At 44.2% G+C, this 27,165-nt stretch overlaps 1 protein-coding gene across 10 annotated transcripts in view; it reads left to right on the top strand.

Annotated features, from left to right (window-relative positions):
- The window catches only part of RIPOR2 (RHO family interacting cell polarization regulator 2), a 125,835-nt gene that overhangs the window by 6,827 nt on the left and 91,843 nt on the right, over window positions 1-27,165 (top strand). The window contains exon 1 of one of the 10 annotated variants that reach the window (XM_008976800.5): window positions 18,229-18,528. The exons of the other annotated variants lie outside the window; for them this stretch is intronic. The gene's annotated coding sequence lies outside the window, so the exon portion shown is untranslated. Of the gene's footprint in view, window positions 1-18,228; window positions 18,529-27,165 lie in introns of those variants that run through there. 10 annotated transcript variants of the gene reach the window in all.

Below are 27,165 nucleotides of genomic sequence, written 5' to 3'. Positions count from 1 at the left end.
ATCAAAAGCCAGATATAATGGGCAGTGTTTCTCCAGAAAGCAAATTAATAAATAATTTATGTCATCATTCTTTCACATGTTGGCTTTCTCTATCTTCAATTTTTTCATGTCTCAGTTTGCTTAAAAAATGCCTCACGCAGAAGATACTTAAAGACACAGTGATGGATACAAAGTAAAACTCTTGAAACTTAAAATATAAATGTGAGAAACATGGGAACTTTTTGGGGTGGGTAAGGTGTCTCTTTTCCAAACTGAGGAAGAGAGAACACACTCGGATCTAGCTTTGTAAAGATTTTCATTAATAGAGAACCTCTAAACAGAGAAGAGATCCTGGGGTTATTTCGTCTGTGGCTATATTACAAGTTTAGTCCTAGACAGCAATTATTTCTAAATAAAATAAAGAGAAGAAAGACGTTGCTGCCTTCCGGAAAGTGATGAGGTTATGGTGCTACTTTTCTCCACAGATTTTTCTTTCTTTGCCTTTGAATTATTGGGAGTTAAAGGTTTAAATATTTATACTATACCACTCACACAGCAACAGCGTAAGAGCAGCTGGTCCCTTCTCCCTCTTGACTTCATTCTAAACTGTTCATTCAGTGTAAGAAGTAACAAAAAGATAACTTGCCTTTCAGATCACAAGATGAGTCAGCTGGCTGAGCCTTTGAGTATAATTTTTTTATTCTCTATAAATTGAACTTCAGAAATCTCTGAGAGAGAATAAATATGAAAACATTTTCTATGGTGGGAATTTTCTTTCTATTTATAACAGCAAAATACACTCGTAGAATGGTATTTAAAGAAAATATACCAAAGACTCAAATAAGCAGATATGATTTGTGGAAGGCACTCTTAACTCTCTTAACTGCCTTCAGATAAATTACGTGACTAAAATATTAGGAAAAACAAACTCTTCTCCTTCAACTTGTGGTTCATATGCTGAGGGATACCAAGAATGTTTTTGAGGTAGGGCATGACTCACACCCCTATTAATCTCCACAAGCATCTCTAAAAACTGAAAAATCAATTAAAATGTTTAATCTTAATAGAAAGCGTAATAGAAAGCTTTTTAAAGAAAACATTGCAGTTTTGCGTGGTCTGCATTCTACAATCTGAGTAAAAAATCACGTGTTGCTCTGCAAACAGCTTCTAGAGAAGGCCCAGACCCCTTTTCTAACCATATTGCTGTATTGGGTACTTTGCATACAGAAATTCTGAAGCCATTGTTGTTTTTAAATCTTTGATTTTTAGCTTCCAGACTTCCAAACTGAGGGAAAGTAGCATATATGCTGTGGAATGAGCAAAATATTTGAACTCATAAAACCTAGTTCAACTTACTAGTTGTTTGGCTTTAGGCAAATTACCTAACCCCTGAGAAGATTCAATTCCCTTTTTCCAGTGAAAATGATGATAATAAAGGTGATGGTAGTGGTGGTTGTAGTGGTGGTAATGGTGATGATGATTATGATGATATTGATGATGATGGTGGTGGTGGCGGTAGTGGTTGGACTGGTGGTAGTGATGATGGTGGTGATAGCGGTTATAGAGATAATGATAATGGTGGTGGTGGTAAGGTGATGATGATAATAATCATGATGATGATAGTGGTGGTAGTGGTATTGGTTATGATGGTGATGGTGGTGATGGTTGTAGTGGTGGTTATGGTGATGATGATTATGATGATAATGTTGATGATGGTGGTGGTGATAATGGTGGTGATAGTTATAGTTGTAGTGGTGGTGGTGGTGATGGTAGTGGTGGTGAGGTGATGATGATGATATTCACGATGATGGTGATGGTGGTGATGATGGTGGTGGTGGTTGTAGTTGTAGTGGTGGTGGTGATGATGGTAGTGGTGGTGAGGTGATGATGATGATATTCACGATGATGGTGATGGTGGTGGTGGTGGTAGTTGTAGTGGTGGTGGTGGTGATGGTAGTGGTGGTGAGGTGATGATGATATTCACGATGATGGTGATGGTGGTGGTGGTTGTAGTTGTAGTGGTGGTGGTGGTGATGGTAGTGGTGGTGAGGTGATGATGATGATAATCACGATGATGATGGTGGTGGTGGTGATGGTGGTAGTGATTGTAGTTGTGGTGGTGGTGGTGGTGATGGTGGTAGTGATTGTAGTTTTGGTGGTGGTGGTGATGGTGGTGGTGACTGTAGTTGTAGTGGTGGTGGTGGTGATTGTAGTTGTGGTGGTGGTGGTGATGGTGGTGATTGTAGTTGTAGTGGTGCTGGTGGTAGTGATGGTGGTAGTGGTGATTGTAGTTGTGCTGGTGGTGGTGATTGTAGTTGTGGTGGTGGTAGTGAGATGATGATGATTATAATAATCGTGGTGGTGGTGGTGGTGGTGATGGTGGTGGTAGTGAGATGATGATGATTATAATAATCATGGTGGTGGTGGTGATGATGATGGTGGTGGTGATGATGGTAATGGTGAAGATGATGATGCTGATGATGCTGCTGCTGCTGATGATGGTGATGATGATGATGATGATGATCATGATGATGAACCACTCAAAAAACTGCTGCGTTTAAAGGACGATAATGTATGATATACTTGAAAACCATAAGGGTTTACTACATAAATATCAGTCATTATGTAACAGCGATTTTCTCAGCTGTCTCAGCCCCCCAAGTCTATACAATTCCCCTCTTCTATTCCTGGCCTTTGTTAGGAAGAGCTGGCTTAATAAAAGACACAGTTGATTAAAGCAGAGCTATCGCGACTGCTCACCTCAAACGCTTTCCTGAAAATATAGAGGTACCTCTGGCTCATGAATTAGCAAACCTGGTTGCTATCTGATCTCCACCATGTGACCAAGGCAGGGCTGAGAATAACCCCATTGCTTGGCACAGAATACATACATGATTACTTACCCATGTGCTATTGCTTTAATCAATCTGGTCTCCGCCTGAAAATTCTCTGGGTATCCAAGGGAGAAACACGTACTATGGCAGTTTTATTGTGTAGAGGGGCCCCTTGCCTCCTCCAGAAATGCTGGAGGTGAAAATCATATCTTCAACCGTATCTTTAACAGTATGCAGGACCTATTTCCTGAGTAAATATTTACTTGTGGTAAACACATCAGAGGCACTGCCTCCCCCATCACCACTTTACAGAGTTCTTTTAAAAACGTAATCTGAGAAAAGCTGAACTTTCTGTATTTGTTAAAACATTTCTAATTTAAAGATAACACCCACTGAAAACTTTAATGTTGTATATATTAAGTATTTTAGGATAGCAATTAAGATTTTAAATGAAGCCTCTACAATGTTCCCTCTAGTGGTGTTTTGTTTTTGTTTTAGATTCCATTGTTTTAAAAATATTTTCAGTGGTAAAACTTCCTGAAAAAAAGATAAGCTGTTTATGTGTACTTGTGTGTAAACATTAATTTTATACAAATGTACAGGACAAATATTAGCTCAGTTGCTTCATAATAATACTACATGTACATGGGGCAGAGAAAGAGTGAATAGAATCAATCCTCTGTGCGCTCATTAACAAATATTTATTGAGTGCTACTCATAAAAGTTATGAGAGGGCACATAATTAGTTGGTTAGGTTGAAAACAGTACCAGCTGCAGCAGAATAGACCAAAAATGGATGAACCAAATTTTTTTTTTTTTTTTTTTTTTGAGATGGAGTCTCACTCTGTCACCAGGCTGGAGTACAGTGGTGCAATCTTGGTTCACTGCAACCTCCGCCTCCTGGGTTCAAGCGATTCTCCTGCCTCAGCCTCCTGAGTAGTTGGGATTACAGGCATGTGCCACCACACCCAGCTAATTTTTGTATTTTTAATAGAGACGGGGTTTCACCATGTTGGCCAGGATGGTCTCGATCTCTTGACCTCCTGATCCACCCACCTCGGCTTCCCAAAGTGCTGGGATTACAGGCATGACCCACCACGCCCAGCCTGAACCTAAATTCTCTACACTTCTGGAAAGGCAACTGATGGTGGGTCAGAAGCATCATCTGCCCTATGCAAAAAGACAACACAGCTTGTCCTTTACAACAAGGACTACAATGCAGTAGACAGAGATAGCCCCGTGAGTCTTCCTAATATTGATAATACACCCTGAAAGATAGGTGTTTATGCCTTTATGACCCACCAGGTAACACTGAGAACTGCACACAGTGAGTCAGTGGCTTTCTGCACTGCTCTTGGTCTAGGCAGAAACGGATAAGTCATGGCCTCAGGCCAGATCCAGCCAACTACCTGCAAGATAAGAATGGTTTTTTACAGATGAACATTTGCAGTTAATTTGGTGATAGGGATCACTAACCTAGAATCTCAATTAAGCAAAACATTATCCCAAAGGAAAAGAATTCCATTCTTCTCCTTACTAGGCCATTTTTTAGAGTACTCAATTATATTTTGAATTTTGTCAATAACAGTATGTGAAATTTTATTTTCTTTCTTGTTATATATATTTATAAAATTTCCTCATTTTTATCACTTGGCCCACAAAGCCTAAACTATTTATCTAGCTTTTTACAGAAAAAGCCTGCCAACTCTAGTCTATGTCATCAACTTCCAAATCTTAAGGTCATTGAGAGTTTTGTAATCCTCTCTTCCTCTTCCCCTTTTGTATCATCTCTTTCTTCCTTTTCATGTCTGCTGGGAGGGTCTTATCGTTATTAAAGCCCCATGTAGGAAGGGACTTATCCCTTCTTATGGTTATTTTAATACTCTTTTAGAGAGAATATCTGTCATTATATTACATTGCTCTGTAATACCAGTTGGAAGGATGATGAAAAATTGGTGGCTAAGACAGAATGCCTTGGGTTGGGGAGGGAACAGAAGGCAACATCCTATAAAAGGAGAAACACCGTAAGACTAAGGATCTTTTCTCTCAGCCCAACAGTAAATCAGGTGAAAGAAGATAGCACACAGCAAGTGTCCAAGGGGTCTTTTCTATTTACACCTCTGCAACATTTCAAGGGACTTCTTTCCCCCATGTGATGCTTCAAGTTCACACATCTCCAAGATCTGAAGCCCTTAGACCTAACCATAATGCATGATAATGAATGATAGGCAAGCATGACTCAAAGCTGTCTTTTTGGCTTTTACACACACGCAAGTCCCAATTTACCAAGGAATGATGGTGCCAGGCCTCAGGGAGCATATCCCAAAGAAACCACAAATTGGAAATGCATTACCTTACGTTAGGAGATTACATGGGATTAGCAGAGCTTTGATCATCCCAAAACAGTGCTGGCTCTTGCCCACTGCCCCATGTCTGTAAAGCAGACCAGCGTGGGTCTGCTCAGCCTGCATGTTAATTCAAGAACAAGAAAGCCTTTTCAAAACAGACACGACAGGAGAGCGCTAAAAGCACTGCCACACACACCCATGCACATTTAGAGGGGCCGCGTGGTTCCTGGTTGCTACGCATTACAAGAGGCAGGAATGTTGAGCTCTGTGAGGCATTTCTGAGCACTTCTTTATTTATTTGTTTATTTATTTATTTATTTGTTTTATTTTTTTGAGACAGAGTCTTACTCTGTCGCTGAGGCTGGAGTGCGGTAGTGCCATCTCGGCTCTCTGCAACCTCTGCCTCCCAGATTCAAGTGATTCTCATGCCTCAGCTTCCCAAGCAGCTGGAACTACAGGCATGTGCCATCACGCCCCCGGCTAATATTTTGTATTTTTAGTAGAGAGGGGATTTCACCATGTTGGCCAGACTGGTCTCAAACTCCTGGCCTCAAGTGATCTACCCACCTCAGCCTCCCAAAATGCTGGAATTACAGGAGTAAGCCACCGCGCCCAGCCTCTGAGCAGTTCTAACTTGCTGTGGGGGAGAAAAATCTTGCTATTGAAAAGAGTTAGGAAACTCTTGGCCACTTTTGGTGGGAATATAAAATGGTACAGCCACTACAAAAAACAGTATGGCAGTTCCTAAAAAAAATTAAAAATAGAATTGCCAGGTGATCCAACAATTCCACTTCTGGGTATATACCCAAAATAATTAAAAGCAGAATCTTGAAAAGATACTTGTATATCATATTCATAGCAGCATTGTTCACAATAGCCAAAAGGTGGAAGCAACTCAGGTATCCACCCATGCAAAATGTAGTACAGTATATACACACAATGGAATATTATTCAGCCTGCAAGAAGAATGAAATGCTGACACCTGCTACCACATGCATGGACCTTGAGGGCATTATGCTAAGTGAAATAAGTCAGCCATAAAAGACAAATACTGTATGAATCCACTTCTATGAAGTACCAAGAGTAATCAAATTTATAGAAACAATAAATAGATGGTGGTTGCCAGAGGCTGGGGGGAGGAGAGAGCAGGGAATTGCTTTAACGGGCATAGAGTTTCAGGTTTGCAAAATGAGAGAGTTCTGGAGTTTGGTGCAGAACAGTATGAATGTACTTTACACTACTGAACTATACACTTAAAAACAGTTGAGATGGTACATTTTATGTTATGTGTATTTTACCTTTTTTTTTTTTTTTTTTTGAGACTGTCCTGTTCTGTTGCACAGGCTGTAGTGTGATGGCAACATCTTGGCTCACTGCAGCCTCTGCCTCCCTGGTTCAAGCAATTCTTGTGCCTCAGCCTCCTGGAGTAGCTGGAACTACAGGTGCACGCCAACACACCAGGCTAATTTTTGTATTTTTGATAGAGACAGGGTTTCACCACATTGGCCAGGCTGGTCTCAAACTCCTAACCTCAAATGATCCATCTGCCTCGGCCTCCCGAAGTGCTGGGATTACAGGCGTGAGCCACCGTGCCTGGCCCCTTACCACATTTTTTTAAAAAAAAGAGTTCAGAATGGGTACAAAAAAAAAAAACAGGAAAGTACCAGGCAATTCCTGAGGGTCTACAGAGCAGTTGCTTTTTCTTGAGCCAGGTAAATTTAACAGTAGGGAACTGAATTTCCACAAAAGATAGAAGTGGTTCTAGGCAGCTGACGCTGACCAAGGCTAAGCATATCTGATGCAATCTTAGAAAGACTGTTTCCTTTATAACAGCGTATGTGAGAGTTACGTATGGGATTCTTGCTACTAATTTCTTCCTAGCTGGGCATCAGTTTTAGGAACTCTGCAAAAATACTTTGAGATTAGCACTTACTGAGGCTCCTCTAGAGATGAATAGCATAATTAGAAGATGTGTCTCCCTTGGGAGCTTATGAGCTATTTAGGGATATAAATAAGTTTTTTTTTTATTATTATTCATTTAAAGAATATCGGCCAGGCGTGGTGGCTCATGCCTGTAATCCCAGCACTTTGGGAGGCCGAGGAGGACGGATCACTTGAGGTCAGGAGTTTGAGACCAGCCTGGCCAACATGGTGAAACTCCGTCTCTACTAAAAAATACAAAATTTAGCTGGGCGTGGTGGCACACATCTGTAATCCCAGCTACTCGGGAGGCTGAGGCAAGAGAATTGCTTGAACCCAGGAGGTGGAGGTTGCAGTGAGCCGAGATTGCGCCATTGCACTCCAGCCTGGGCGACAGAGTGAGACTCTGTCTCAAATTTAAAAAAAAAAGAAAGAAAGAAAGAAAGAATATCAATTGAAAGTCTTCCACATGCTTGGTTCAGTTCTATTCTGGCTCTCAGGTACAGCAGTGAATATAACAAAGTCCCAGCGTTGTGAAGTTATATTGCAGAGAAGCGAGGCAGACAATAGACAAGCCTATAAAAATACAGTACATCAGGGTGGGGGGTGGCGATAAGTGTTATGGGAAAAAATTAAGTGCAGGGTGGGCAGAATAGGACATGGTGGTCAGGGAAGACTTTACTGACAAATGCCCAGAGGTTTGAAGTCAAGGTCTGAACATATGGAGGTCTGGGGAGAGTGTTCCAGGAATAGTAAGGAAACCAATGTGAGCAAGGCAGAGAATGGTAGAAGATCTAAGGCCGGGCATGGTGGCTCACGCCTGTAATGCTAGCACTTTGGAAGACCAAGGCTGGAGGATCACTTGAGATCAGGTATTTGAGACCGGCCTGGCCAACATAGTGAAACAGCGTCTCTACTAAAAAAAAAAAAAAAAATAGCTGGGTGTGGTGGCACGTGCCTATAGTCCCAATTACTCAGGAGGCTGAGACAGGAGAACTGCTTGTGCTCAGGAGGCAGAGGCTGCAGTGAGCCGAGATCATGCCACTGCACTCCAGCCTGGGTGACAGAGCAAGACTCTGTCTCCTCAAAAAAAAAGAGAGAGAGAGAGATCTAAGAGGTTTTGGGGAGTTCAGCTCCTGTAAAGCCTTATAGGTTACTGTAAGGATTTGAGTTTTTACTCTATGAGATGGGGAGCCATTGGCCAGTGTTGAGCAAAGCAATGCAATCTGATTTACCTTACAAAAGGATCATTCTGACTGTTGTCTTGGAAAGAAAGATGGGGGAATAGGGGAAAATGTAGGTTAGGAGACTACTGACATATTCCAGAAGAGCTCATGGGATCCTTACCTGGCCTGATACTGGCTGAATACTGCGGGTATGGGAAAAAGTGGTCAAGGATGATTCCAGGGCTTTGGCCTAAGCATCTGGAAGGATAACATTGCTCTTTACTGAAATGAAGACTGCTGCTGGAGGAGTAGACTTAAGATGAGGAAGGGTATTGCTGTGATGTGGAATCAGGAGTCCAGTTTTGGACAGTTAAGTTTATAGTATACATATAAATTGTGGATGACTTCATGAAGTCCCATTCTAAGTACTCAGAATAGCGAACATTCAGGAAATAGTTGTTGAAATGTTGCCTATAAAGCAGCATATACATAATAGAAAATTATTCAGAGATTTATCTCTAGCTTATAGGGATTGGGCTATATAACCTATATGGTGTGTTCCATAAGACCACGAGTTCAATAATACAATGCAAACTGTTCAGAACACTAAAGGGCAATTTAAGGAAAGATCAGAGGGAAAGGACTAATCTGAGCAGGCTTCTTGGAGGTGAATATTTGAAGTTGAGAGCTTAATGTCCTGGGAAGCAGTGTTCTGATAAACATGATAATTGTGGGAATGCATCAGGGAATGCTTTATCTTCACATGCTCTCCTGCATTTGGTGCTATGCATACCAAGTTCACATGCTTGCATTTCTTGCCCTTTTGCTCCAAGGCCATATATTCAAAGAATCTCAGCTGGAAGAGACCTAAAGAGGTGTTTGGTCTATGTTCCTAACAGAAGGCTGGCAAGCAATCAGCCCCAGTGCTCAGCTCCCTCCCTTTTTCCCTGCAAAGGAGATTTATCTGTCTCCATCAGTCACACATCCATTTAACAGTCAATAGCTAGTAGGCACCACATTTGCTTTTATTTTAACTCAAATCCCACAGGTTATATCTTCAATCACTTCTCTTTATTCTAATTCTGGGGAATAATTGTTCTTCCTTCTGTAAGACAACCCTCAAAAACCATTAAAATAACATAGTAACAACACCAATAACTCTCCAAACACCAAAATCGCCAGTCCAATATTTGTATTCCACCAGGCACTTGAGTCGAATAGTATCTACTGCTGACAAGAGGGCGAGTGTATTCTCAGTGGTGAAGAGGCTCAAATGTGTGTGAATTAGGATATGAAATGCAGGGGCACACGGCCTACAGCTGTTGAACTTGAATTCCTCTGTGAATGCAAACCCCACAGCTGAGAGGCACTTCTCAGAGACGCCTGTGTACGTTTGCTCTTCTAGATGTACAGGGCTTATCCTCATTGTGACTTAGCCATCGTCTTGTGTGCAGAGAACAAACGAGAGCAGGTGTTCACATTTATCTTCCTCAAGCAGCCCCTTGAGGCTCTTTGGGGGAGGGTCAGGAAAGGAAGAGGCTGAAATACAGCCTTCCATCCCCCAACTCTCACTCCTGCCAGCAGACAGCTGTTTCAGTCTCTTCTTGCTGCTGCTAATGAAAACATAGCCGGGATTCCGTAAAAGATATTTAATATGGGATTGCTTGGAGAAGCCACTTTCTTTGGAGATTTGCTTAAACCAAAGCTCTTGGATTTGTTACCATTGCTGTGAAATTTTCACCTCCAGCAGCCTTAGCGTGAATGACCTATTTTGAACGTGACAGCGATTACACTTCGGTGGCGTGAATAATTTATTAGGTGCAAGAGCACTGTCAACGTAGTGATATTACAGCAGTCTTGCTAGCCTAGCTAATTATGGAGGATGACAGCACTCTATCCTGTTGTCACAGCTCCCCTCCAAAGCTGCCAGGGATGTGGATTCTATGTGAGCAGAGAAGGAAAGAGGGGCAGTGGGGCCAGGTTCCTGCTACCGAAGAAGGCTTTGTGGGTTGAGCAAGCTGTGCTGCAGGAGTTGGATTTCCACTTTCACCTCTGCAAAGTGAAACTGTGCTGGGCCCATGGGGATGAATCTTGTATCCAGTATCCTGATTTTGCATAAAATGTGTGTTAGTTGGGGGAGGTGCAGGCTGTGAAAGAGTGACTTAGGAAGGAAAGAGGCATTAGACCCTGGAGCTAGCTAGGGTATCTAATGGTTTCCAGGCTTACAGAAGAGGCACAGGCCTTTTTAGCATGCAGCTGGATTCAGAGCCTAGGAGCAGGAGTATGAAAGAAAGGAATAGAGCACAGCCAGGAGGAGCCTCAGTTATGGCTTCAGAGTGTGTTCCCTTGTGTTTTAAGCTACCTTGAGACTCTAGAGCTTTCTCTAGCTTTGCCTGAGTAGTAGTGACAGCTCATTTAACCTTACTGAGACCTCAGTTCCAGATATAAATCAGGCTCCAAAATAATGTCCATGAAGATTTTGAAGATTAACAGTCAGTGACAAAGTTTTAAGCAATAGGGCTTCTAGGCCTGTAATTCCTCCTAAAATTAGCTCCTGAAGTTAATGGTCCCAACTTTATGAATTAGGGAGGAACTAACCTTTGGGAAGATCTTTGCATAGGTGGGGGCAGGGAGTTGGAAAAGAATTAAACAGGATTACATGCAATAACATCACTGGCCTACAATGGAAAGAGAAATGAAAATTAAATTAAATTAAAGGAGCTACCTGAAGAAGAAATATTTTTAAAATATGAATGACTGGATAAAAGCAGATACTTTAAAATTTTCAATAATAGGTAATGATTAATGATTATCAATCAAGCCAATGCCAGGAAGCTGACAGCTCCCTCAAGTTAGAATAATTCAAGGAAGCTTATTTACAATGAGACGAGTCACAAGGGGGATGGGGATGCAGGGGATACTGGGGCCCAAGTTGACCTCATAGGGAGGAGCCAGGGAATGCATATTCCCACCTCACTTTCATCTCCTGTTGGGGATCCCCATTGGCTAGACCCACCTGGACATCACAGGGCGGCCACTGACGTGGTCCCTACAGGTGAGCCCTCCAGGAGACAGAAGATGGAGATGGACAGAAAGGGGCAACATGGGATAACCTGCAAACCAGGGACTGCATCAGACCCAGGGACACAGAATAAATAAATCACCTTGGAGGACCTTTACAGATATGTCTCTTCTTTTAATGTTTCCCCTGATCATGAGAGAAAAAGGAAAGATATTGTGAAGTGAAAGTCAACTTAGAACCTTTAAAAAAGCCTACTACAGCTGGGCGTGGTGGCTCATGCCTGTAATCCCAGCACTTTGGGAGGCTGAGGCGGGCAGAACACAAGGTCAGGGGTTCGAGACCAGCCTGGCCAACATGTTGAAACCTCGTCTCTACTAAAAATACAAAACATTAGCCAGGACTGGTGGCACACACCTGTAATCCTAGCTACACGGGAGGCTGAGGCAGGAGAATCACTTGAACCCGGGAGGCGGAGGTTGCAGTGAGGCAAGATCGTGCCATTGCACTCCAGCCTGGGTGACAGAGCAAGACTCCGTCTCAAGAAAAAAAGAAAGAAAAAAGCCTACTACATATCAAGTACTTAGCATTGTGCTTACACATAGATATTGATACTTTCCAATCACTTCTACAACTGCTTTGAATCATGTTATGCTTATTTTAATATCTTTGTGCGATAATACATATTGATTAAATGTATGCCATTTACTTTCAGCCTATGGGGTTTAGAACTTACGAATTTGTAAAGTTAACATTTTGCCAACATTTTTGTCCATCTAGATCACTGATTCTCAAAATGTGAACTAAAGACTCATGAGGTTTCCCAGGACCCTTTCAAGGGGTCCCCAAAGTCCTCAATATTTTTTAAAAGCATAAAATGGTCTTGGGACCAAAAATTCAAAAAGGCTATTCTAGATTATGGTATTGTATCAATGGATCTTGAAACCAAGAAAAGGGTCGGGGGAACTGCTGGCCTAGATTATATTATTGCAGAAAATGATCTCTATATGTAATATAATAATAATATATGAGAAATCCAATCTCAAGTTTCTGGAGAGAAGGAGACTGCTATATTTAGAGAATATTTTATTTCCCATCAACTTTGAACATTTCACTGATTGTTGTCTACTTATGCAGCCTTACAGGTCACTTGGTGTGGAAGCTAGAAGTGGGGGTGGAGAGGAGGTTTAGGCTTAAGATAATTTGCCCAAGTACAGGGGACTGACTTCTGAACCTCCGGGACATTCATTCTTGGGACATACTAAAATGTCAAGAGTGTTGGCCAAACAAGTTTCTCATTGTGCAAGCAGATATGTGTGACAACGGCAAGGAAATAGCCTGAGATGTCCACTCCCTTGAGAACCTTATCATGGGTGCCAGACACGGGCAAAGGATAACAGGGTCTTTCTCTTAGCAGTTCAGAAAGCGGTGAGCAAGACCCAGCTGTCACTTGTCGGGTTGAAATATGCTTCTATAGGTACAGTTCAGACACCAATAAATGCAGGCTTGTTATGTTCTTTTTCCAGGGAAAAAGGTGGCAGAAACCAGCAGGGATAGTGTATGCTCTCATTTCTCGTTTAGTCAGTATTTATTGGCTATCCTCTACACTCATTAATATAGAGGTTACTATCCTATATGCAGCACAAAACATAGTTCCTGACATCGCAGAGCTTATAAACCAATGAGGAGAAGTGTATTAAATAGCTACAACAAAAGGAAGATGTGTGATTGAGTCTGCACTCAGGGGACAGATGACTTACAAGAGGACTCAGGTACAGCACAGATGACCAAGGAAAGTGTCATGAAGGAGGTAATGTTTGAACAGGGCTTCATGGGCCAGGCAGGATTTTTAGAGCCAAATATTAAAGGTAGGAGGAAAAGTGAGGCAAGGGCTCAGCAGAGAATTTTCAGGCAGTAGGAGTGGCCTGAGGAAAAAGGTGGAAGCAGGAATTGTCAAATGTTAGAGCCAAAAGAAGCTTTGGTGATCAGGTTGTCCAAACCCTTCATTTGATAGATGAGGACATAGGTCCATAAAGGCCACTGAGTTCTCTACTGGCAACACTAAAATAGAATCCAGGCATCGACTCTGAGTCCAGCACTTTTTCCAAGACTCTTCCCTGGATGCAGGGTGAGAAGAGCCAGAGCTGAGAGCCTGCATGGCAGAGTGGCGGGGATGCAGCTGGGAAGGCTTCTGGAACCAACTGCAGTGCCAAGGGAGCTGGATGCCTATTTGGACTTGGTTCAGACCAGTGTTTCCTGAAGTGCATTCTGAGATGACTGTGCCAGAACCATCAGTGTGCTTGTTAAAACGACACTGTGTAAGGAGGGGGACCTAAAAATCTGCATGTTAAATTCCTTCCCAGGGTGATTCTTATGCACTTCATAAGCTGGAAAATCAAAAATACAGAGAGACGGGGGCCAGGCACGGTGGTTCACACCTGTAATCCTAGCACTTCGGGAGGCCGAGGCAGGTGGATCACGAGGTCAGGTGTTTGAGACCAGCCTGGCCAACCTGGTGAAACCCCATCTCTACTGAAAATACAAAAATTAGTTGGGGGTGGTGGCAGGCACCTGTAATCCCAGCTACTTGGGAAGGTGAGGCAGGAGAATCACTTGAACCCAGGAGGTGGAGGTTGCAGTGAGCTGAGATCATGCCACTGCACTCCAGCCTGGGCGACAGAGCGAGACTCCATCTCGAAAAAAAAAAAAAAGTACAGACAGAGGGAGAAAGATTGGTCACAGCAGCAAATGAAGAATTCAATAGACGTGAGCAATGTGGAGGCCAAAAGATTATACTATTAGAAAGGAGTGCAAAACTCTTAGAACTGGCAGCATTCCAAGCCATATTTTGGCCTTGGATCTGGGTGGCCAAGTGCCTATACAGAAAGGTCATAAGAGTAAAGACTTTCAAGGCTGTTAGATCTGCTGTTCCTATGGATAAGAAGCATCACAGTTATAAAGAGAAATTAGACCTCTGTTGTATCTGCTTACTTGTCTCTAGGACTAGTCACCTGTAAGAATAGAAGCCAAATTCACCAGAACAATAGACACAGGTAGATACAGAAATATGGTTTTTTATTTCTGCAGGGAATGCAGAAAAAACTAAGTGATAGATAGATAGATAGATAGATAGATGATAGATAGATAGATAAGGGTTGGTAGGTACAACCAAATCTCTAAGTGACCTTCTGATTAGACCGAGAGCACCGACTTCACTTCATAACGGCAGTGGTTCTTCAGGCATGGTCTAAGTTCTTTATTACATATGTGAAGCTCTAAGTCAAGGAATTAAATTGGTTGCATTTTGGCTGCTGTTCTGCTTTCTTCTGATGAATTGTGTATTTACTAGGATTGATTGATGGCAGTAAGAACCATAAGACTTGTTTGGCTGAGTCCGTTCTTCAACCACACACTGGCTTAAAAAGTGCTCATGAGAGGAGAATGGGATACAGTTCAGTTACTAAAAGAGGCCATTTTCAGCGCTGCTGAAGTTCAAACACCTTGTTTTATGGTATAAAAAATAATCACAGTTCCTATAGCACCCATAGTGCTGCCTCCTTCGTAATTCACCATCCCACTTATTTACAACTGTCCTCATCGCCATACTCTACAAGGCAGGTTTCACAACTACTGGGCTTACCTCCGGCCCTTAGCAGAGTGCCTGGCACCTGGGTTGCACTCAATTACTTCTTGAAATAATAGCTATTATTACTACTTGGGGTCTGTTTTGTTTTGTTTTGTTTTGTTTGTTGTTGTTGTTGTTGTTTTTTGACACCCAGGCTGGAGGCGCAGTGACGTAATCTCGGCTCACTGCAACCTCCGCCTCTTGGGTTGAAGTGATCCTCCCACCTTACCCTTCTGAGGAGCTGGGATTACAGGCACCTGCCACCACGCCCGGCTAATTTTTTGCATTTTTAATAGAGACAGGGTTTCGCCATTTTGGCCAGGCTGGTCTCAAACTCCCGGCCTCAAGTGATCCACCCACCTCGGCCTCCCAAAGTGCTGGGATTACAGGCGTGAGCCACCTTGCCCGGCCATTAGGGGTGTTTTCAATTTAAAATTTATATGTGAGGGGGGAAAATACCCTGACTTGTATTAAACGATTTCTTCTTTGGAAAGAACCATTCCTTTTCATTGGCCTGAAAAAGCAATGCAAGTGTCTCATGGGTGGGGGTGAGGATACCCACCCCCAATGCCTGTCAAGCTCTAGGCTTCACTGTTTCCCTGGATGAGGTTAAAAGGACCCAGCCGAGATATCTGAGTGCTCTGCTCAGTGAAGTTTTGGGGATAAAGAATCCTGCCTAAGGGATAGTAAGAACCTAAAAGGAAGTGAACAGCATTATAAGAGAGAGAATGGGCGCAAGCAGAAATTAACTACCCAAGAATGAAGACTTTGGTGACCACACAGGAGCAGTGATTGGAGAGGCGGTGTGAAGATCTTTAGACTAAGCTCTAGGAGACCTGGTGTGGGCTTTTTATTTGGTTATATGACCTTAATCTCTGGGATTTGGACCAGGCAATCCAATAAACAGTGTGTCGTGGTTGTTTAGATCTGTGCTGCCTGGTCCCTCAGTCACACATGTACCTGTTCTCTGGAGGTACTCTGTGGGAGGAACTGTGGGGTCTACAAAGTCACCCAGGACAGATCCCAATTGCCAGAGCTTCCAGTCTAATGCAGTCAGTTCAGGCCTGTGTTGGCCCTTCACCTTCCATACTCCACACGTTCTGCTCCCTTCCTAAGGAAGCTCCCTCAAGGGGAGATGCAGCTCACTGTGCCCTCTTCATTCCTGTTTAGAGCTTCAGTCCTAAATCCACAGCGGTGAGTGGGGCAACCTCATGGAATCTCTAAAGGCAGCAGCTTGGGGAGCCACTCCATGCTTCTTTCTGGTCTCTGCTCTGTATGTGCACATACACACACACACACACACACGCTCATGTCATGCCCACAGTCATGCCCAAACCTCAGCAAGATACCCCTCAGCCCAATAGGGTAAGTTGGGGGTGGGAGTGGAATATGCTATAGGAAAAAGAGCACTTGATTTGGAATCACATCTGACTTTCAACACTAGCTTCATCTTTGTGACCATCAGGAAGTTACTTGTTCATCTTCTCAGAGTATCAGTAGTCTTATCTTTTAAGTGGAGGCAGCTATGGGAAAGAGATGACAGGCTTCAGTGGGATAATGTCTATAAAGTACCTAACATCATCTGCCTCATCTCTCTTTTCATCCTCTTCCTCCTCCCTCTCATAAAATGTTATATGTCACTTACAACAGTGCCATTCCTGAGTCAGGAAAGTGATGGGAGTGGGAAGGTGGGGAAATACAGTTGGCTTCTCTCCAGGGTGGGTGTCAGGCCCTTCTCCCTCCAGATTCGTCCTATGAGACCATTAGTACTGTGCTAATCTGCAGTAGCGCTTTACTCAGTTCTCCCCAAACTTCTACTGCGTATTTGTACTTCTTTCCAGGTCTCTTTCTCCAGACTCCAGTAAATAGAGAAATGTTTGGAACCATCCATCTCTACACAAATAGTCATGATATAAGGTGGAAGGTGCTAGGCATCTGGAGAGTAAACTAAGGTGCTATAAAAGCTCTGAAATGAAAGGGCAAAAAAAAGGGGGGGCAAGGGATCTTGGAAAAATAGATGCAGATTAAGGTATTTAAACTGGATCTTAATGAATAGATGTGGCCATTTGGAAATGGGCAAAAGCTATGTGGTTGCAGATAAGTTGCAGGGTGGGGTTGGCAAGGGAAATAAAAGGATCAATGTAAGAGTGAAGGGGTGCTTCAGAATGACTGGTTGATCCATCTTTCATTCAATATGTAGCTATGGAGTTCCTGCTCTGTGCTGGGGACACCTTATATCAGACAGAGATGGTCCCTGCCCTATGAACTCACAGTCTAGTAAAGGCATGCTCTTGGGCGTTCTTTCTGGGGATCAAGCCGATTTTGCCCTTTCTGTTGTATTCCTAGGTGAGTTATGACACAGTTTATCAGGCGATGGTTCTGGCTGCTTTTATTCCAGCCCGAGGATGCAGTGCCCAGACCACGACTGGATGTGGGTGTTTCCCATGTTGACACGTCTCCTAGGATGTTCCCTTTCGGCTAATGTCTCAGCTCACTGATTATTACTGATCCTTTCACAAGGTGACTGAATCTCAAGTGGTGTGGGAGGGAGTGGATGTGTCTTGTGGTACTATTCTAGTTAACATATTCTAAATACACAATTTATTCATTATGATCACTTAACAGATGAGGAGACTGAGGCATAGCAGGGAATCCCTATGTAAGGATGGAGACTGAGTCAGGACCTTTTCCCTGGGTCCTTGTCGACTCCCAGTTCCATACAGTTTCCACTCCAAAAGGCCCTTTTTTGGGAATGTCTGTCTATCAGGCAGACCCATGCTTTCCCCAAAGGAAACCTTTATCATTCAAATCCACCAGAACAAAATAAAAAACAATTCTCTTTCTGCCATCTTTATGAGAGCTGTGTCCAAAGCAGCCCCGGTAGAGAGAGTGCCCTACAAAACAGCCCTCCTCAGCGGGGCTTTCCAGCACAACCCTTGCCGTGGGCAGCCACCCTCACCCTCACACCGCCCCCACCCCATACACCACCGCCTCATTTTTTTCAATGCACAGCCCAGCTTGTATGAAAGATCCCAAAAGGTTAGCTGAAAGGGCCTTTCCTTGCCTCGGCTCCTTTCCTCTGCCCTCTCCCTCCAGCGCGCTGGATCCACCGGGCTCGCTCCCCGGCGCGATTCCACGGGTCACTCCAAAGCTGCCGCGCCAGCTCTTGCAAAGGAGCCTGGCGTGCCGGCGATCAGCTGGAAGCAGGCACCGAAGCGCAGCCTCCTGGAGTTGGGCTGAAGTAGCTGTCAAGCAGCTGTCTCCACCCGCCCTCCCCTCCCAGCACAAGTGACGCCGCCGGCCCCCGCGCCGCGCCTCCCCCTGCTCACGGCTCCCGCCCCTCCGCCCGCTCCGCCGCTCTGGCTCCGCGCTCCGCCACCCTCGCGCCCGCCAGCCCCGCAACTTCACCCCGCGCGCCGCAGCTGCTGCGAGCGGACGCGGCAGGGCAGCCGGCGCTGGGGACAGCTTGCGTCCACCCGACTTCCTCCCGGGGTCCCCTTTACCCAAGTGAGCCAGCTCAGGCTGTCTGCAAAGCCGGAGGTGCGGGCAGCTCCGGGCATTGCATTGGTGCGGAGGCTTTTATATGCCAGAGAACCCTGAGTGTGCCCCTGACATGACAAGGAGCCGTCGTCGTTAGGTAGGTTCACCTTTTCATTTCTCCTTTTTTGTTTCTGATTTTGCGTACAACGCGGTGAGGTCTGTGTGGGGAGGGGTTTCCTCGACTTGAATGAGCGTTGAATGCTAAGCAGCCGTTGAAACTGGAGCGTCCTCAGCTTCCACCACCCTAGTGGGTTCGGGCATCTGAAGCCCACAGGGTACGGTCGGGAAGTTGCTGAGCGAAAGGGGCACGTGCACTTTTTGCAAGTAGAACTGAAGGATGCCCTGGGGAGTGGAGGAACGGGCCAAGGTTAGAGGGGCCCACAGCATTGCCCGGGGTTGGGACATTTCTGGGGCGAGGAAGCGCCGGGCCCCGGGAGTCAGGGAGGGGTGTGTGTGCGAGCGCCCCCAGATGGGAGTCCTGGGTGGCCCCCTGGCACGGAACGACTTCGGCACTCGCAGAGCCTATGGGGAATCCAGCTCAGGGCTGGGATGGCAGTCTTAAGGGTCTTCATTTGCCCCCGGGCTGCCCGTTTGAGCTGGACTATGAACCAGCTCGTTCCTCACCGTGTCTGAATTCCAAATTGGCCAGGTGGAATGGGAGGATGAGAATTGGGAAGAGGGGCAAGAAAGGAAAAAATGTGTTGCTTTGATGCCGATCTGTGTCTGGAAAGATGGGGGGAGGGGATGCACCTGAGGACAGGAGCACCCTAGCAGGTGTCCGTGGCATGGGAGGGGGCTGGTCAAGCGGAGCATGTGCAGCTCTCTTGCCCGAGACGATAACCTTCTAGCTCCCTCTTACAGGGCAGTGGGCAGCAGATAGAGACCCCTCACGTTCGAAGGGAGTAGGTGCATTTTGAAATTAGATAAGCAGAAGTCATCAAGGTGCTAAGGTGGCAGAGGCGCTGTGAGAAGTGACAGCTCCCTGGAGAGCGAGAGAGCAAGTGGAAAAGCAGGAGAACCGGGCTGATTCTGCTGGGATGGGGGTGGCGCAGAGTGAGATTGGTAGGCTCGTAGGTCCCTGTCTTGGAGATACCTACATGTTGCTTGAGTGACTGAGGAAAAATGTTCAAGCTTTTAATCTGGGAAAACAGTTATGATAAAATATATGTTGGGGCTGTTTCCTCCCTGCTCCCCACTTCCTACCCTCTTATGTCCACACGCTTGGTAGAAGGTCTAGAATTGTGACTAATCACTGCCCCCATTCCGAAGAAATTGTACTTGGCCATCTCTACGGAACTGGGCATCCTGTGTGAGCGTCTGCCCGATTGTTACCTGATACACAATCATTTCTTCCCTTTTGTTTTCTATCGGGTCTGTCTTGCTCTGAGAGTGTACCCACCTCCTTCCCTCCCCTACCCGGGTATTCCCACTCACTCAATTCCCCTCTTCCCCTTGCTCCTCCAGCCATTTTGGACCAGCCTCTGAGCTTGCCCACTCACACCATCTACCTTCCTCAAATTGTATTTTAGCTGCTGTCACAAGCAGGGGATGTCAGCCACGAACTCTCCGAGAACCAGCACCATCATGGCTATTCTCCAGTGGTTAATTAGGAAGCATCAGTAGTTATCCTTCTGTAGGAACAAACTGCAGGGATGTGCCAACTTAGGGTAACAGCAGCTTGAGGAACTCCCCTATCTGAAGCCCCCATCTCCCAGCACTCAGGATTAGCTTTCTGTGCTAGCTTCCCCTTCAGTTGCAATAGTGTCAAATTGTGTCTTTTCCCCCAGGAAGATAATGCATCCGCCTGTCCAAAAATTTACTGCATCCAAACATCTGAAAACTTGAACATTGGAGAATCTGTTTAGCAAAAACATACTGCATATGTTGCTTTTCCAAAGGAACCCCCAATTGCTGTTGCTTCTCTCTTCCTCTGACACTCCAATGTGAGATTTCGCTTTGAATATTTTATCCTCAGTATAAATATAAAGAAATACCAAGCTACAGAGAAGGAAAACCGAAAGCATGCGCTAAGGAGTTGCATAGAATTCTGATTACACAAACACAATTCCAGAAATGGCTCTCCTTCCTTTTGTTAACTGCAAAGTGAAGTTATTTCCAGCAGAGAAGGGACCCACCCAAGGTTGACCTGGAGAAGCCAAGGAGGCTGGGGGCGGGTGGAGGGAGATATTATATCTGTGGATCTTGTTAGCTAAACTCTCATAAAAATTCTTCTCTTTAGTATTCATACCCATTGACCTGGGGCCCTGCTAATGACTGCCAAGTGTCCTTCCCTAAATCTGAGGTCACTAAAGTGGAAACATCCCTACTACGATAAAACCCCACAGCCCAATTGTGATACCAACTACATGCCCACTTCTAAGTATAACCAAGACACTTCTCTGTTACACTTTGTGTTAATTCACAGATTATTGGTTCACCCCTCTGTCAAGAGACTAAAATATAGACAAAGGCAACTGTGCAGGGTGAATAGCACAGATTTCAGATTTTATATTAAATGGCTGAATTGTACATACAACAGTCCCTTGGGTTGAAGGGTTTGCAAACCAGAGTTTTATTTAATCATTTATTGCATTCAATGGATTATCTGTTTTCATTCTGAAAAGAAGTCAGAAGTCTAAAAACAGTTCCTTGCTTTTCTTGGGAGGAAGTGGTGATAGAAGTGAAAGTCCGTTTTATTTACACAATGGGTGCCCCTCAGGGCAATGGCAGATTTGACTTTCTACTTGGGCTTCCTGCACCGGTGGTCCTGTGAGTAGGGCCTCGTGCTTGTGAACAGCTCCTTTACCAGGCTTATTTTCATCTGCCAAGCTGAGCTCCATGAGCTGGGGGAGATAGACAGCTTGTGTCTGTGGCCATTCAACCAGAAAAGAATAACAGCTGAAAACAGACAATGGAGCAAGGGAATTGGGGTGGGGTGGGGGTGGGGAGAGGAGGTACAGATAGCCCAGTCGCTCATAATTGGCTCCCCAAAGGCAAACCTAGGTGTAGAATGGTGTCATAAAGCAGTTGTCATGTAAACACCCTGCAATGTGATTATTATAAAGATCTGTTCAGAAAAGGAGAATGATCATGAGCATATGCCTTTTCATCTGGAAGGAGCCCTTCTTTTGGCTTCATTTCTTCATTTCATTTACTTATAGGCAGTTTCTTGAAACAACATTTTCCCCCTGAAAACAAGAACCTCACTGTTATGCATATGGAAACCTTCAAGTTGATTCAACTGAACAAAATCACTCAATGCATCATGTATCTCCAGTGAATTAAGCATGAAATCCTCACATGTCCTCTTCCCTCTTCTGTGTCTCCTCTCTGCAGCCACCAACTTCTTCTCTGGGTTCATGGTCCAGGTTTTTGTCTTGTTTTGTTTTGTTTTTTGGTCACAGTAAACTCATCTCACTTAGGTTGGAAACATTCCCTAAAAATAATACATGTTTTCCTGAGTGCGGCAGGCTATCTACAAAAAAGATCATTTACACATGGCCCTGTGCTGGATTTAATTCCCTCTAAGGAAACCGGGAACACTATGAAGAAAAGAAGCTGCTCCAATTTATTTTATTGTGCATTGTTTACATGACACTGATGAGTACTGTGTGGAGGAGATGAATGTTTTCACAAGTTCATTACATTAATTAAATAGGAAACTAGATTTTTTTCAACAGTGAAAGCAAATGAGGTGCAATATTTCTATGTTGTGTTCCATTAGATCAAAATGAGTTCTCTACCAGACCAAGGAGAGAGGAGTCTCAGAGGAAGTTATTTTGTACACCATTTAGCATTCTAAAACTGATTCACAATCATTTTTAATTCTGAGGTGGATTTTAAGTTCAAGTCTGTAATGTTATATAATTTGGGAGAATCCCACTTTTGTTTCAACTTAAGCATGTGTTTACTGGGCAATTATTCTAAGGTCTGGTCAAAGTTAGACATCGCATTCAATATAAAAGTATAACATATTGGCTGGGCACGGTGGCTCATGCCTGTAATCCTAGCACTTTAGAAGGCTAAGGTGGGAAGATCGCTTGAACCCAGGAGTTTGAGACCAGCCTGGGCAACATGGTGAAACCGCATCTCTACCAAAAAAAAGAAAAATTAGCCAGACATGGTGGTGCATGCTTGTAGTCTCAGCTACTCTGGAAGCTGAGGTGGGAGGATCGCTTGAGCCTGGAAGGTCAAGGCTGCAGTGAGCAGAGATAATGCCACTGTACTCCAGCCTAGGTGACAGAGTGAGACCCTTAAGAAAAAGAAAAAGTGTAAGATATTGGTTATACCTTCTAGGCAGCACAGTCTGGTGGAGAAGTAGGAGGAGCACAATTGAGTTGGATAGGTGACTGGATGTCCTGGTTTGCCCCATAGACACCTGTTGTTGCAGCATAATTATTAATAGCACCACCTTTCACTCAGAGGTGTTGCAATCACACAGTCACCCTAAAGAAAAGGACTATGAGAGGTCAAAGGAAGAAGGCTGTGATTGGAGTAGTCAATGAAGATTTCATTCATGTGCCTATTCTAAGATTACAGGTAAATGGAAAGGAAAAGGGACTATTTACCAGAAAAAAAGACTAGGAAGACTGTGAGCTCCCTGAAGGTACAGAGGGTCTGTTTTGTTTGTTCCTATATCCTTGGGACTTGCATGCTGCCTACCCAATGGTAGGTATCAACTATTAACTAACTGCCTGTGAACCTAGATTTAAGATCAAGACTGAAGGTAGGAAAGTTAGGGACAGTCAAAAGGCATGTCTTGCAAGGAAGGTCAGATAAGAACAATTGCGAAACAAGGCTACTATTAATGATGATGATACTAGAACAAGGTTGGCCAATGACCATACCGAAAAACCAACCTTATGTACAGAAAAACAACAGTGTCTTTTAATTCTTTCTTGTATTTGCCTCTTCACTTTTGGGTTTAATGTTATTGGCCTTTACCTCTACCCCTGGAAGTGATCTCTTCCTTCTCAAACAAATTGTTTTGGATGTTAAATGAAGAAACAATGACTCCATTCTCTTCAAGCTTGTCTCCTTCTGACCTTGGCTTCCAGGAGAGCTCTTGGAAGGAAGGCAAGGGCAGGAAAGTGGGGAGAGTACCTGAGAAATACAAAAGCAAGGCAGAGAAACGCTAAAAGCACACGTGATTTTCCTCCTCCTACTAGGAGAAATAAATTCAAGGTGACAGTTTCCTGGAGCTCCTGGAGCTAGTGCAACTCCCAAGAGGTCAATTCCAGTATGATGCTTGATTTATCTACTTTTTGCTACATATGAAGTCCTGGAATGACTTGGCTTTGGCCTTAGCTGTGACAGTCTACCTTCCAATTAATGTATACTCACACTAGGTGCCCTGCTGATATGCAGAGGTTCAAGGTTAACCTATCCTACATGAAGATTCCAAGATAACTACCAGCTGTAACCCTTGAATTGCAGTGCCGTATTTTTAGTTTATAAAGTTATTGGCAGCATTTTAGCCAATTTGATCTGTATCCTCCCAAGTTCTCATCTAATTTAGAGTTGTCTCGGTGATGCGTCATCCTCAGAAATAAGTGGAGCTTAGAAAAAAAGAGAGATGAAGCTGAGGTGATGGACACCCACAGGTGATCCAACATTTCATCAGGGCTCAGTTGCAGAGAATAGAATCTACTCAGCAGAAAAGATATAAAATAAAAAGGGTTACAGGATTGTTGGGTCAGGAAGGCCAATCAAATGCTCTCTAAGTTGAAGGATAAGGAAACACACTCTAGGTTGAGCTTTTTGGAACACCTAAGAAAAGTACATTGTAAAACAGGGCTACTGGAGCCACCGCCTAACCTATACTCAAGAAGCTATACACTGGCCGGGCGCGGTGGCTTACACCTGTAATCCCAACACTTGGGGAGGCCGAGGCGGGTGGATCATTGGAGGTCAGGGGTTTGAGACCAGCCTGGCCAACATGGTGAAGATTCATCTCTACTAAAAATACAAAAATTAGCTGGGCACGGTGGTATACACCTGTAATCCCAGCTACTTGGGAGGCTGAAGTAGGAGAATCATTTGAACCTGGGAGGCGGAGGTTGCAGTAAGCAGGGATCACACCACTGCACTCCAGCCTGGGGAACAAAGCGAGACTCTGTCTCCAAAAATAAAAGAAGCTGTGCACTGATTTGAGGAGCTACTGGCTCCAGAATGAGACTACCACTAGCATGGTCAGGAAAAAGCCAGCCAGGAAGCCACTACAGAAAAAGCAGATATTCCATGAAGGTGGCTGCCAGCAGTGACAATAAAAGAAGCAGAAGTCTGCTATGGTAGGCAAAATAATGCACATCCACCACCCCAAAGATGTCCAAGTCCCAATGCCAGGAACCTGTGACTATGTCGCCCTACATGGCAAAAGGGACTTTGCAGATGTGATTAAGTCAAGGACTTGACAGTATCCTGGATTACCCAGTTGGGCCCAATCTAATTCTATTTGTCCTTAAAAACAGAGAACCTTCCCCTGCTATGTCAGAGGGAATGTGACTATGGAAGAAAGATAGAAAGATCAGGGAGATGGAACATAGCTGACTTTGAAGATGGAGGAAGGACCCACAAGGGAAGGAATGCAGGTGACCTCTAGAAGCTAGAAAGGGCAAGAAAACAGATTTTCTCCTCGAGCTGCCGGAAGGTAACACAGCCCTGCCAACACCTTGATTTTAGTCCAGTGAGACCCATTTTAGACTTCTGTCCTCCAGAACTGTAAATATATGTCATTTTCACTTTAAGCCAGTAAAATTGTGGCAATTTGTTACAACAGCCATCTGAAACTCATACACACAGCCTTGCCCCCGCTTCCACCTTCAAGCATTTGACGGAGACCCCAACTCACACATGGAATCCTAGCTGCAGGGGATTCTGGGCAGTGCAGTTTTCAGCTTCCCAGCTCCAGTAAGGAAGGCAGCAAGAAGGGGTTGGGACGATGCTGAGTGTCGATCACTCTGTCTGACGCAGCTGCCACTGAAAGTCATGAGGAAATCAGGGAGCTGCAGGTGTATGTGCATGGCACGATCCTTCTCTGAGGGACAGTAGCATGTGGCAGAACACAAGTGGATGCCTGAGATTTTTAGGAAGTTTAACGAGTGTTAAGTCATTAAGATACAAAGGGGAGGTAGGGGAGAGGCATCAGAATAGTTGCCTGTTTTACCACATTAGAAGTTACTCTCTGGAGGATACCCCCATTTATCTTGATGTAATTATTATTTATTGTGTGCCTGTATCAAAATGTCTCATATATCCCCTAAATATACACACCTACTGTGTACCCATAAAAATTAAAAAATAAATAAGTTAAAAAAAAACAAAAAAGAAGTTGCTATCTGGAGATTAAGGAGAGATTTTATGTAAGTATCCGTATCAGGGATAAATATTGAATTTCTAAAATTTAACCTTTAACTACTTACAGTCCATCCATATGGCAGATTGGCAGATTATATTTTCCAAAGATGCCCTCAGTAATAACTCCCACCCCGCATGATCTTTCAATAAAGTGACTCTGATACTCTGATACATGGAGAGATGGGGGTTTATGTTCTCTCCCCTAAAAACTGTGGCTTTCTTAATCAATAGAGAATGTGATTTCTAAGGCTGGATCATAAAAGATCATTCAACTTCTACCTTATTGGCTGGAATACCAACTCTTGAAGCTATCAGCCACCATGCAAGCAGTCTGACTATCCTGAGACTACCATGCTAGGAGGAAGCCCAAGCTACCTGATCACATAGAGAGACCTGAGATGATAAGAAAGAGAAAGATGCCTGGCCAGCCCCCAACTCCTCCAAACCCTGCTGTTCCATGTCCAGCCACCATCTGACTGAGGAGAGACCCTGAGCCAGAACTGTCTGGCAGAGGCCTTCCCAATTCCTGACTCACTGCTGTTGTTTCAGGCCACTACATTTTGGAATGATTTGTCACACAGCAATAAATAACTAGATTGGTTTATACGGTCAGACACAGAAAAAGGTCAAATATGACCACAGTGTTGTGTTATTCCTATCAAATTTCTTCCCTGTGAGGTAAATAACATGATAGTAGCAGTCACAGAACAGCCAAATCTAAAGCTCACCTTCTTCTCCTGCAGAATATTGGTCTAAGAAACCCATTCTTAAATTGTATATTAGAAGCAAACTGTTGCACATTTTGGTTTGTTTGCCGGGGGAGGATTTGGGAAAGTGGAGTTGGTACCATTGAGTAGGAGTTTAGTTTCAAACTGGCTAATCTAGCATGTGAACAAACAGGAATCCAAATAACTTGTTTTCAAAGCAGAGCTGTCTCAATGTAGCAAGTATAGGTAGTGCAAACCTTACTTCAGGAAGTGTCCTCAAATTGGGGTCCCACTTAGGAGATGGAGAAAAAGAGAAGGAAAAGTGCCAGTCGTGGTGGCTTGCACGTGTAATCCCTACACTTTGGGAGGCTGAGGCGAGTGGATCGCCTGAGGTCAGGAGTTCGAGACCAGCCTGGACAACATGGTAAAACTCCAGCTTTACTAAAAATACAAACAAATTAGCCGGGCGTGGTGGCGGGTGCCTGTAATCCCAGCTACTCAGGAGGCTAAGGCAGGAGAATCACTTGAACCCAGGAGGCGGAGGTTGCAGTGAGCCAAGATCGCGCCACTGTACTCCAGCCTGGGCAACAAGGGTGAAACTCTGTCTCAAAAAAAAAAAAAAAAAGAAAGAAAGGAAAAGAAAAAGTAATTGGATTGACCACTATGCTCTG

Source organism: Pan paniscus, chromosome 5 (genome assembly GCF_029289425.2).
Source record: "Pan paniscus chromosome 5, NHGRI_mPanPan1-v2.0_pri, whole genome shotgun sequence".
Taxonomy (NCBI): Eukaryota; Metazoa; Chordata; class Mammalia; order Primates; family Hominidae; genus Pan; species Pan paniscus.
Note: the sequence above shows the minus strand (reverse complement) of the source record. Positions and strands in the feature narration are given on the sequence as shown.